Raw genomic sequence first — 13,731 nt, forward strand, 5'->3', positions numbered from 1 at the left:
CATTCTTTAGCCAGGAAAACCAGAATGGACCTCTTATTTCTGCTGCCTTTTATTATAATGGCTTGTTTTCATGCTATATTTGTCAAATATTGTGATGTCTTCAGAAAAAAAATTAACACTAGCCTAGATCAGGGTCCTGGAAACACTCTCAATTTGCTAATACAAAGCATAAGGGCAAAACAGAAGCCTCTTCCCTGTTTGAACAGCCTCTTTAAACTACATGCACTCAAGCAATATTTTTCTGCCAAAGTAGTTCATTACCTCTCTCTCCAAAATTTTTTAGACTGCTTTAATCTAGAGCCAAAGCACCCTGCCCTGCTGCCACTGCAATTAATAGATGTTTTGCCATTACATTCAGTGGGATGAAAATTAAGCCTGAAGAAAGCCAAACAACCACACTGCAGTCCATATTCATGTAGGGAATACTGCAAGCAGGATTTAAAAGGACCTTACATTTATCTTTGTACTGCCCGTGCTCCATCTGCATATAATTGCTTATGTCTACAGATGCTGCAATGCTCATCAAAGATTATATTCTTACCCACACTAGGTCTCTCTTTCAACTGGCAGGACATTCTCATTGCTTTACAAGCTATACACAGCCATTTAGCATTTAATAATTCAAATTGTAACACAATATTTGATGGAAAACAGTCATTATGGATTTATAACACAATGCGGGTAGCTGAAGTACACAAATTTCAGCATTTCAGGAAATGGGTACTATATTCAAACAGATCTAATCCTATAACAAAAAAAAAAAAATCCATAATATTATCCATAATCTTTTCTTGCTACATGCATCTATGGGTTTTGGTTTATTTCCTCCCCCCTCTTTTTAATGCTCAAACAACTGAGTTATAGCAGAACATTTTTCTACACTATGAAGCTTATTTACATACTGTAAATAACTGTGAATGTAATAAAATTGTGGTACAAATAACATGAAATAATGCCTCAATTTGCAGTTGTTTTACATCAGCATAGTTTATAGCAGTGTTTACTGTAGACTTAGAAATAAATAAATAAATAAAAAGACAAAGACAAAAACTTCTCTATTCCCCACACATCACAATGTGACTTCTAACCCACTAACCAACACTGATGTTACTCACCCCTTAAATAACATTAAAAATCAGAGACTGCAAATGATACCAGAACTCAACCCAGATATCACTGTACAGGGAGAAGACAGAGACTGGGTTTCTATCCCATATCATGTACTACCTAATGTCCCAAGAGCTACACACTGCAGTAAATTTGCTGAGAGTGGGGCACTGGTTGGACCTGGATAGCTAATGGATCCTTCCCCACATCCCAGATTCCATATGTGTTTTGGGACCAGTTCCTGCCTCTCTGTGCACCCAGGTTACCCAGCCATGCTGATATTTTCACTTCTAACTTGTCCATTTATATGGTCCCATTGGTGTGACAACATCAGAGCAAAGGGTGCTTCAGACCCTAGGTCTGGTTTCTCTCAGCTTTTATAGCACACTCCAGGAAAACAATCCTTGTGACTAATTCTTACACTCCACTTCCTTAAGTTGTGATATCCTGGTGGTAGCTGTCCAAACTATCCTATTTTTCACATGTAGCCACCAGAATCCTCCTGGGAGTAGGGATGTCTTATAAGTCAGGCCAACACATGATCTACGTGTACACAAACAGGATCTAATTTTCACCTCCAACAACCCACTGAAAATTTGAGCAGCTGATGACATGAAGAAAACCATCACCTTTCTATCTGGAAGCTTAATATTGGTTCCTAATTTAGATTTCTCTGCCTGTTTTGGGTTTTTGATGAGATAAGTTTCCACAGTACCTACATGATGGTTTGATCTGCCTTCTATTAAGAAAAACAAACCAAAACAAAACAAAAACCCTTTTAACACATTAGAATGGCTCATAGGGATCATTCTGGGCTGTCAGCAGGCCTTAGACAAGATAGGCCATGTATGCTAGCTACCAACCCCAGCAGTCAAACAAATGTGTTGAACTCAGGTACTCCTTGGAACAAACAGACCAGGAGAAAGATTTCTCTAAATTCTTTTTTCCTCCTGGTATATCAGAGCCAGAATAGAGCCTTGAAACGATGGAGTACAATTTTCTCCTTCTTTTAAGCACGCACTGAGATGTAAATAGTCATTTCCAAGAGCTTAAAACCCCAGGGAAGCAGATAATAAGCAATTACTCTAACCAGATAGCACTGATGTCTAAAAATTAATTTCTGTGCTAACATCCCACCCCTAAAGTTTTAAATTTCAAAGCAGAGCATCTTCTGAAAAAGATACACAGGTGTACAATTATGTTTCTTATACATCTGTCTCCATCTACTCTGGTGGCACATTTAACCCTGCCCACTCAGAGCACAGGCAGCCCACAATAGCCTTTTCTCCACATTCGCCTGGCACATGTGCCTTCAGACAAGGGCTGCTGCTGAAATATAAGGCACTATGCTGATCGAAACCAATTGATCTTGTCACTGCAGCATTCCTGACATGCTTATCCCACTATAGATTTCCTTTTTTATCTCTGCCAGTATTTACAAATTGATTTTTTTCGGAGAAGGTTGCTGTTTTCCTCAAGATCTGCTCAAGCACTGAGCTGTGTAGCATCTTCAGAAATCATTGAAATGGGACAATAAAGCCATCAAAGGTCAGAAGAGTCAGTAACACAACCACAGGAACCTGGTTCCTCCAAGTAGCTCTTCTGTTCACAACATTTAGCTCAAAGGCAGCAGTGTTAAAGCTTACATGGATGCTCTAGGGCTGCTAGCCAATGGGGAGATGTTTCACCTTTATGGCTTTACACCACCAGAATATTCCTCCCCCTTCCTCTGAATTCAGAGCTGTCATCCATAAGAATGACATCAAGCCTTAATAGTAAATGCTATCTTCTTCCACTAATATTTGTCAGAAAAACAAGAGCAGTTATAGGGTTTCATATACTATGAAATCACAGCACTCTTCTTATTTCATCCTATATGACCATTAAGAATAACTAAAAGAATAGAAGCGTAGACAAAGAACCCATCTTTAACAACTGCACTTTGGGTTTACAGTACTATTAGTGGGATGTTATTTATAATAAATGAGCCCATCATGGCCAGACTTTCTTGCATCTAGGGTCCTCTGAGACATCCACAAATGCACATCCAGGCACCCAGAGACACCTTTTATCATTTATTTGCTGTCATTCTTTGAAGGTAAAATACCGAAAACAAATATTGGGTATCTACATATGGATTTAGTGCCTACCTTAATAAGTGCTTACATTTGGAAACTCGTTCCACAGCTACTGTGTAATCCCTAAAACAGAGAAAGGGAAAGCTAGTTAATTTGTAGGAATTCAGTAAATATTCATTGACAAATATCTATTAATTTGTGATATTCTTGAAAAAAACAACTCAAAACCAGATCCTCTACCAAAGCCAACCCTGTTGTTCTGCTCCCTGCTCTTTAACATTTGCCACTTAATGGTATCTGGAAACTGTATTAGTAGTAAGTTTCAACCCGGAGATCTCATTTTTTTATTTTATGTCATTTGCCAAACATTCCCTTATATTTTTTTCCTGAAGCTCTGAATGTTCTCTGCCCTTCATTTCAATTAATGATGTCATAGATCAGTATATTCTCCCAACAAACTATTAAATTAACTGCCATGTTCTTCCTTCATTTTTTATTCACAGAAAGGAAGAAAAAATAACCACAGCAAACTGATGCACTTAACTCTTTATGACTTCAAATAAAAGCCAGAAAAATTATGGTAATGTTTTGCCAGTCCCACAGTTTAGCCAAAAAGCACACTGTACATCTTAGTTATGTCATGTTATATTCCTCAGCCTATGAAGATGCTGGAGAGTGATGCATGTAGGGTCAAAAAAACAAAACGAGAAGAAACTAGCAGCAACTTGAAGTCAGAGATTTTTCTGTTGCTTAACTTAACGCCTCCACAAATAACCTTGTTCTTCTCTCTCCTTTTAAAAACAAAGACGCAACACAAGGAAATAAAAAATGCCATATGAAGCTTTTATTTCCAAGTCTGTGGAAGTAGTAGTTTTTCATCTTTAGCTTTCACAGTTATAATCCCTGTCACGTCCTTTCCCTGCTGGCTGTGGGTAGCTGATTGACAAGGTGCTGTCTGCATTCGTGCCATATTGGAAAGCAGGTCAAATACTGCCCCAGACAAACAGGCTGGAGGAAAATTCCCCTCAAGACCCTCCATATTAAATATTTACAGACAACTTTTTTCATTATTAGACCACCAAGGACAAAAAAGTCTCCACCTGGTAATTCAAACTTTCCACCCCTGCTTTTCTAGATACTTTCTCCCTCTTCTGAGCAAGTCCTTGACTCTCCCCTTCTGCATCCTTTCCTTGTTCTCACTTTCATTAGGCTCCCTACAGTCTTCTCCCCAGAATCTCTTCCATCAAATCTTCCATTCAACATCAGCCTTTTCACCTCCCATTCTACCAACTTTTGTTTGTTTGTTTTGAGGGAAATGTTGGGCTTAATTAAATTTAAAAAAAGAAAACACTAACAAAATATATGCCAACAGCTAAACACACTCCTTGGAAGAAGCAATGGTAAGGGATTTGCTGCCTCGAACAAACTCATGACAGACCTAGTGCAAATTTGCCCCAGCACTTCCTAGAGCATTACTTGTTGATGGGGAGCTGCGTCCATTTGCCCCACAGCTGAGCTCAGCCTAAGGGACATCTCTGCTACTCACGATGACAAACACAAAAACCTGCTAGGCTCTTCTCCAAAGTCATCAATCTCTACATTCTCCCATGCATTTAATCACCTTGCTTTGCGTTTGAGCACTGCCTGGCAGAGTGGGACCTTGAGCCAGAAGTAAGGCTTCCCAGGGCCATCACAACACACACGCCAAGCTACTGCACTGGAAATTATCTCCTCGACAGCACTGAGGTCAGGCAGTCACACAACCAGTCCCACACAGAACTGTACACACACCTCTCTCATCTAGACATGTGATTTGTTTCCAAGCCAAACATTTTATTCAGTTCTGTCAAGAAAGGATTTCAAGACTGCTAAGGAAACCTTTGACTTGCCTCATGTCACTGCTCTAACTAGCAACACACTAGGAGACCTTAGGTATTTAGGGTTTGGAGCAATCCTTGTACATTTACTGCTGATGAAATTCAGAGACACTCCTTTGAGCTCTGCAAACAGACCTTTAATAAGAAAGTCTATAACCAGGACAATGGTGAGGATGTGGGAGAGAAAAAATAAGATAGATTGGGAGTGAAGAGAGAGAAAATTAAGCAAATTATACAAACTGCTAAACGATGCAGACTAACGCTGATTCTAGGTGTCTTTCATTAACCAAAGACAGGGAAGAGGGTCCTTTTCCTCTCCCATGTACCTTCCCAGGCATTGCAGCAGCCAGGGCAGAGACTCTCCTCTGCTTTCAAGAGGGGATGCTTCCACACTCAGGCTTTCCTATGAAACGCATTTCTTTCCTCACTCTGTAGTGTCCAGGAGCTGTGACACAATTTGGAAGAGGGGAGGACAAACATGGTGAAGGGTTTCTCACCATGATCTGCCCTCAGCTGAGTCCACAAACAACAAAAGTAGGTACAAGGACCTGTTTCTTCCTCATTACACAAAGGGGAAGAGTTGCAGCCATAAGTCAAAGCCCATTAAGATGCACTCCAAAAATGAGATTAGTTCCCCAAGGGCTCCTCAAAAACCCACCAGAGGAAAATGCAAGATGCAAATCACAAGTTCTCAGTAGCTGTGCAGACCTTCACAACTAAGACTGTAGCACGAATTACAAAGCAAAGGCAAGATTTGGCCATTTTTCCAGTGCTTGGGCTAAGGTAACAGGATGCACAGGATTAACTCCCATAAGAACCTCCACCAGCTCCAGGTAACAAACTTGGCAACTGCATGCTAGATGGGGAATAAGACCAACCACAACATCACAGCAAACCCACAGATTTCTGGCATAAGTGGGACTGAATTCCTGAAATCAAACACCTAGGGTCGTGTGGGGGTTTGCTTCTCTTCAGGGCCCCCAGATCCAGGGGAGAAAACCCAGAAGTTACATGGAGGTGTCCTGGTTTCAGCTAGGATAGAGCTAATTTTTTTTCTTTTCTTCTTAATAGCTAGAATAGTGCTGTGTTTTAGATTTGGTATGGAATTTGGTATGAGAAGAATGTTGATAATGCACTGATATTTTTAGTTGTTGCTAAGAAATCAAGAATTTTTCAACTTCCCATGTCCTGCCAGTATGCAGGTACACAAGAAGCTGGGGGGAGCACAGCCAGAGCAACGGACCCAAACTGGCCAATGGAATATTCCATGCCATATAATGTCATGTTCAGTATGTAGATGAGGATTGATCAGGAAGCTGCTCTTTTTCTTCTGTGATTGTGGTTTCAGGATTCTCTCTTCTCTGGGATCACTAGCCAGGAACAGGCTGGGGTCAGCTGTTGGTGAACAATCTTATAATGCATTATTAATTTGTATTTTCTATTATTATTATTAATTATTAATTATTATTATTATTCAATTTTATTTACATTATTAAATTGTTTTTATTTCAATCTGAGACTCCTTACCTCTACCCCTCCAATTCTCCCCCCATCTCCCAGGGTGGAGGAGAGTGAGTGAGCAGCTGAGCGGTGTTTGCCAGCTGGGTTTAAACCACGACAGGAGGTTAACCTGAAGAGCTGAATCCAGGCATTAAAGAAACCCTAGTTTCTAGTACCAGGGGTTGCAGAGGATAGTTTTAACTATTGTCCCTGAGGACCCAAACAGAAATGCAAAAATATGAATGCATATGTTTAGGAGAACCTTGCTTGACTTCCATAAACTTGTGGGCAGGAAATACTACAGGGTCTGTCTACAACCACACTGCACACTCTCAGCACCGACCTGTGCTCCGCTTTGTCCAGGGAAACTGCCCACTCTCATCAGGCTCATTTCAATTACAATTGCCTTTTGACTTTTTTTTCTTTAAGGAAAAGCAGGTCTGAAATCTATCACAGATGCTTCATGGCTATACACTCATTATTAGTTCTCCTGCTTTTTAAGGGCCATGACTCATAAGCTGGGTTGTCCTCTGCACATTGAGAAATGGTCAGGAAGGGCCATGAATCACTCCAGGCACCATTACCTCTCACAGTAATTGAGTAATGGCACAGAAGCACAGAGTCAACCTTTTCCACAGACCACGCAGAGGAATTTGTTGCTGCTTGGGAGCTGCCACCGCTTGAGTCATCCACAGAGAAGGGACGGACACAGCAGCAGGGAGCACATTCCTCCAAAGGTCCCGGCAGCAACTACTGCAATGCAGAAGACAATTCTGATGCCCCATTCCTTCATTCCAGATGGCATCCAGCCATGTTCTCCATAAGCACCACCTCCCTGAAGTGGTACTGCTAAAGGAGGCTGTCACACCAGCTTCCAGTGAACAGTGGCAAATATTTTTCCCAGAGCTGATAGATTCATTATGTGTTAAAAGATCTTTTAATTATACCCCTTTCACAGCCCCACATGGGCACATGAGCCTCTGTTATCCTCTCGTGACTTGTTTGCCTGTAACAGAAGCACTGGGATCAGAAAGACCTCTCAGGTCATTGAGTCCTATCATCTTTTACTGCAGACAAACACATTATACAAGCCCTTTAATAAATGTTATCAATCACGTCTGTAAAAACTCGTTAGGTTAATGTGGTGCTATTTTTATTAAAGCTCAGAGAACTTGCATTTAACAGCAATTACACTGTTTAAACATGAAACAACTCTAAAATCATAAAAGCCAGAGCTTGGTGTCAACTGAAATTCACAACCCCAAACCTCATCTCTCAGAGTCAGGCTGGCTTTTTAGTTCTGCAGTTACACCCCCCAACTTTTCTCAACAGTGACCATGATTCCACAATCTTAGAGGATTCAGATCTGCTCCTGAGTGAAGGATTTGATTTCCAGCTCTCAGCTGTTCTGCACAGACTCCCCTGAAGCCCTACAAAATTCAGATGGGAGGCATTCCCACCTCATCCCCACTCCAGCACTCAAAATGGAACAACATTGTCCTTACCAGGGTCAAGTACTGAGATATTTGACTCTGTGTAGCATGTTACTCACCAGCTAACAGCATGAGAAAAATAGTGGTTCTACAGCTAAAAGCTGCCTCTTCAATAAGACTTATGGATAAGCTGCAACTAAGCTAATTTCAAACAATGAAGCACCTTTTGTGATAAGGTGTCTTTAGGGGCTGGTTAAGTTCTTGCATGCACTGTGGGAATTTCACCTCTGTTTAAACACGATGAAAAGAGTCATTCAGGTGAGAGGAAATGGGAGCTTCAATCAAGAACTCTGAATGAAGCAAATGGAGATTTTTTTTTCCTTCCTGGAAGCACTTCATTTCATAAACTGATATATATGATAGGTCAAACTAAAACAAGCAAATATCATATAATTATAGAATAGTTTGGCTTGGAAGAGACATTTAAAGATCATCTAGTCCAACTGTTTGTAATGAGCAGGGACATCTTCGAGTAGATCAGGTTGCTCAGAGCCCTGGGCAACCTGTTCCACTGTTTCACCACCCTTATTTCTTCATTATATCTAGTCTAAATCTACCCTCTTAGTTTAAAACCATCACCCCTTGTCCTGTCACAACAGGTCCTACTAAAAAGTCTGTCCCCATCTTTCTTATAAGCCCCCTTTAACTATTGAAGGGCCGCAATAAGGTCTCCCTGGACCCTTCTCTTCTTTGTCTGAACAACCCCAACTCTCTCAGCCTTTCCTCAGAGGATAAGTGTTCAATCCTTCTGATCATTTTTGTGGCCTCCTCTGGACCCACTCAAGCAGGTCCATGCCCTTCTGATGTTGGGGGTCCAGAGCTGGACACAGCACTTGCAGGGGTGGTTTCAAGAGAGTGGAGTAGAGAGGGAGAATCCCCTCCCTTGACCTGCTGGCCACACTTCTCTCGGTGCAGCCCAGGGTATGATTGGCCTTCTGGGCTGCTAACGTGCATTGTCAGCTCATGTCCAGCTTTTCATCCACCAGCACCCCCAAGTCCTTCTCCACAAGGCAGCTCTCAATCCACTCATTGCCCAGACTGTATTGAAAACAGTGGTTGCCCCAACCCATGTGCAGAACCTTGCACTTGATCTTGTTGAACTTCATGAGGTTCACATGGGACCACTTCTTGAGTTTGTCCAGGTCCCTCTGGATGGCATCCCATTCCTCAGGTGTGTCAACTGCACCACTCAGCTTGTTGTCGTCTACAAACTTGCTGAGGGCACACTTGATCCCACTGTCTACATCCTTGACAAAGATATTAAATAGTACTGGTACCATTAAAGCCCCAAGGGACACTACTTGTCACTGACCTCCATCTGAACATTGAGCCATTGACCACTACCCTCTGGATGTGACCATCCAACCAATTCCTCATCCATCGAACAGTCCATCCATCAAATCCACACCTCTCCCATTTAGAGTGAGGGATGTTGCAGGGGACCATGTCAGAGGCCTTACAGAAGTCTAGATAGGCAATATCCATAGTTCTTCCCTTGTCCACTGATGTAGTCACTCCATCAGAAAAGGCCAATAGGTTGGTCAGGCAGGACTTGCCCTTGGTGAAGCCATGCTGTCTGTCTTGAATCACTTTCCCGCTCTTCACGTCCTTACCATATCTTCTAGAAGGATCTGCTCCATGATCTTCCCAGGCACAGAGGTGACACTGACAGGTCAGTAGTCCCCAGGGTCCTCTTTAAAAATGGGTGCAATGTTTCCCTTTTTCCAGTCACCAGGGACTTCACCTGACTGCCATGACTTTTCAAATACCATGGAGAGTGGCTTGGCAATTACATCAGCCAATTCCCTCAGGACTCCAGGATTCATCTCCTCAGGTCCTATAGATTTAGGTACGTTCAGGTTCCTCAGGTGGTCACAAACAAGATCTTCTGTTACAGTGGGAGAGACTTTGCTCCCCCAGTCCCTATCTTGTGGTTCACCCACTCAAAACGTGTGGGAAAAGCAGTTGCCAGTGAACACTGAGGGAAAATAATTGTTAATTGCCTCAGCCTTCTCCTCATCTGTTGTTATCAGTTTGCCAGACTTGCTCATCAGGGGGGTATGCTTTCTTTGACCTTCCTTTTCTGGCTAACATACCCACTGAAGCCCTTATTATTCTAAGCATCCCTTGCCAAGTTCAGGTCCTACCGCATCTTGGCCTTCCTGACCCCAGCCCTACACAGCTGAGCAGTGTCCCTATACTCTTCCCAGGATACCTGTCCCACTTCCACTGCCTGTGCATTTCCTTCTTGCCCTTTAGCTCAACCAGAAGGTCCTGATTCAGCCATGTCGGTCTCTTGCCTTCCTTTCCTGATTTCTTACTCCTGGGTATCAAGAGCTTTTAGTGTCCTTAAAGTGCCCTTAAAGATGTGCCAGCACTGTTGTTCTTCCTTGTCCCTGAGGGCAGTATCCTAGGAGGTCCTGTTGAATAACTCCTTAAAGAGCTGGAAGGCTTTCCTAAAATTCAGGGCCCTGAATTTACTCTTCTCCTGACCCATACGCCTCAGGACTGTGAACTCTACCAGTGCATGACCACTGCATCCCAGGCTGCCCCAATTCTTGACGTCACTGATTACTTCATTTGCATTGGTGATCAAAAGGTCCAGTTTTGCATCCCCTCTGGTAGGACTGTTGGTTACCTGGCTTAAGAAGCTCTCCTCAATGCATCCCAGGAGTCTCCTGAATTGCCTAGATCTCACTGTGCTACTTTTTGTTGTGGTTTAAACCCAGCCAGCATCCAAACACCACTCAACCACTCACTCACCCTCCCCCACCCCAGGGGATGGGGGAGAGAATTGGAGGGGTAGAGGTATGGAGACTCATAGGTTAAGATAAAAAACATTTAATAATTGAAATAAAATAAAATTAAAACAATTCTAATAATGATAGTAATAATAGAATATACAAACAAGTAATGTACAACATGATTGCTCACCAACCACTGACTGATGCCCAGCCTGTTCCAGGACAGTGATCCCAAAGGAGAGAAAATCCCAAAACCACAATCCCAGAAGAGAGAGAGTAGCTTCTCAGCCAACCCTCATCTATATACTGAGCATGACATGATATGATATGGAATATTTCATTGGCCAATTTGGGTCCGTTGTTCTAGCCGTGCTCCCTCCCAGCTTCTTGTGAACCTGTGCATTAGCAGGACATGGGAAGTTGAAAAGTCCTTAATTTCTTAGCAACAACTGAAAACATCAGTGCATTATCAACATTCTTCTCATACAAAATCCCACAATGAATCCAAAACACAGCACTATTCTAGCTACTAAGGAGAAGAAAAAATTAGCTCTATGCCAGCCAAAACCAGGACACTTTTCCAGCAGATGTCAGTGTGGTTGAAGTCCCCCAGCAGGACAAGAGCCTGCGAGCATGATGTCTCCGGTAGCTGGAGTCAGAAACCTTCATCAATAGGCTCCGCTTGATCAGGCGGTCTGTAGTAGACACCAACCACAGGGTTCCCTTTGTTGTCTCCTTCTCTAATTCTTAGCCATAATCTTTCAACCTGCTCGTAGCTATTCTTCAGACAGCTCTTCACACTCTGTCCATTTCTTGATGTAGAGGGCAACACCGCCTCTGCCCCTCCTTCCTCGTCTGTCCTTTCTGAACAACCTGTAGCCATCAATAGCCACACTCCAGTCATGGGATTCATTCCACCATGTTTCAGTAATGGCAACTAGGTTGTAGCTTTCTAGCATCATGGTGGCTTCCAATTCCTCCTGTCTGTTGCCTATGCTGCATATGTTGGTGTGGAAGCACTTCAGTTGGGCTGCCAGCCTTCTCACCCTCTTAGAGGAACAACCCCTAGTTCCTTTGAGGTATTTTACTGGTTTTCCCTGCTGGTTCCTATTACCTCAGGAGCCCCTGGCTCATCTTCATAAGACTTTCAGTGTGTTGCCGTGCACCCAGCATGTCTCAGAGCAACAGGCTGAGGGCCCTCACTAGCACCACATCCCTCTAATGTTGGCATGTCATCCCACAGCTTGTCATGGGCAAGCCTGATATTATCCCACTCCCCCTTCAAGTCTAGTTTAAAGCTCTGCCAATGAGCCCTTTGTGAGTAAAGACCCTCTTCCCCCTTTGAGAAAGGTGAATCCCATCTGATGCCAGTGAGCCTGGTGCTGTGTAGGCCATCCTGTTATCAAAAAGCCCAAAACTGGGCAGTGACACCAGCCACAGAGCCATGTATTAATACACTGAGCCTGCCTGTTTCTTCCAACGTCACTGCCCACAACTAGAAGGAGAGAGGAAAAAATAACCCGTGTTCCAGATTCCTTACCAACCATTCCAAGGCCCTGAAGTCTCTTTACATTGCTCTTGGACTATGCATTCAGCTTCATCACTACCCACATGGAACAGCAATAATGGGTAATAGTCCAAGGGCCGTACCAGGCTAGGAAGTTGCCTAGTGATGTCCTTAACCCAGGCCCCAGGGAGGCAGTAGACTTCCCTAAGAAGAGGGTTTGTCCAATATATTGGACCCTCTGTTCCCCTCAGAAGGGAGTCACCTCCAACTATAATGCATCTTTTCTTCCTCATGGAGGTGGTTGTGATACCGGGGGTGGGGGGTGGGGGGGCCTTTCTGACCTTGGCAACACCTCTGGTGTAGACAGACCATCATCCACATCATCTATTGACTGGCCTTCCACATCCAGAGCCTCACGCCTGTTGTACAGAGGCACCTGAGAAGGCAAGGTAGACAAAGAGGGGGGTTCCACTTCCACCCTGAGCATGGTCTTACCTCCATTCACTCCTTTCCTTTAAGCTACTGTCTTCAGCGTGGTGGAAGGAGGATACAGAGTTTCTGGCTCCTAGCAGGTCTCTCCACTGCCCTGGCATTTCCCTGCCTCAGAAAAGGTGTGCCAAGATCTGCTGCTCCATTGTGGATCAGGCCAGCTCCAGAACAGCTCCCCTCAGTGACAAAGCTCCAGTTCTTTACCATTTCCTATTATTATATGACAGAGAGCCACCAACACTGTAGGCATAATGAATCAAGTGTTCTCACTTCTTTCTCCCTGGAGCAGATATTCCTGTTCCTGCAGAGGACAGGACTTCTGAGCAAATTCAGACAGCTCTTCCACACTCTTCTTTCAAATGTCAAGAGTCATCCTAGAAAGCAGAAGACACCACCAGTCATCTCTCTGAACATCTCATAGGAAACAAGCAGAACTAGAATTTATCTGAGGTCCAAAAGGCATGCTTTTCAATAATATTTTCTATTTTCATCAGCATGGAATTCTTGTAAGGCTGTTTCCATATTCTATTTATCTCTCTAAAACCTTCATGCTCAGCAACCTGGCAATTGTCACACACATTGCACAACCAAGAAAACAAAAGGCCATAGTTTAAGCAAAGTTGGTGCTGAGTCCTCATTAGTCAGGAGTTGGCAGGACTTTATTAATGGCAGTAATTAGTAGAAAAAAAGTTCAGTGGTGGCAGTGGAAAATTCCACCACTTAAATATTCATTATTATCGACTCCTCCAGCTTCACAGGGCAAGCTATCTTATTAGCTTCCTTTGGGCCAGCCTCTCAGGTCAGCTCTGCTGGTATCATTGAAGGTGAAAGGCTGGAAATGTTAAACTTCTTTCAGAAGTCAGCAGAATTATATGCTAAGACAAATGACCACCCCTCAATTCCCTGAGCATCCCTTTCGGTTCTCCAGGGCATCAA

At 43.2% G+C, this 13,731-nt stretch overlaps 1 long non-coding RNA gene across 1 annotated transcript in view; it reads right to left on the reverse strand.

Moving 5' to 3' along the window:
- Positions 1–13,163, reverse strand: part of LOC116964306 — a 29,910-nt gene extending 16,747 nt beyond the window's left edge. The window contains exon 1 of the long non-coding RNA XR_004408681.2: positions 12,802–13,163. This is a non-coding gene — a long non-coding RNA (uncharacterized LOC116964306). The remainder of the gene's footprint in view (positions 1–12,801) is intronic.
- Positions 13,164–13,731: the final 568 nt, after the last annotated feature.

Source organism: Tyto alba, unplaced genomic scaffold (assembly GCF_018691265.1).
Source record: "Tyto alba isolate M040663 unplaced genomic scaffold, T.alba_DEE_v4.0 Super-Scaffold_33, whole genome shotgun sequence".
Lineage (NCBI taxonomy): Eukaryota > Metazoa > Chordata > Aves > Strigiformes > Tytonidae > Tyto > Tyto alba.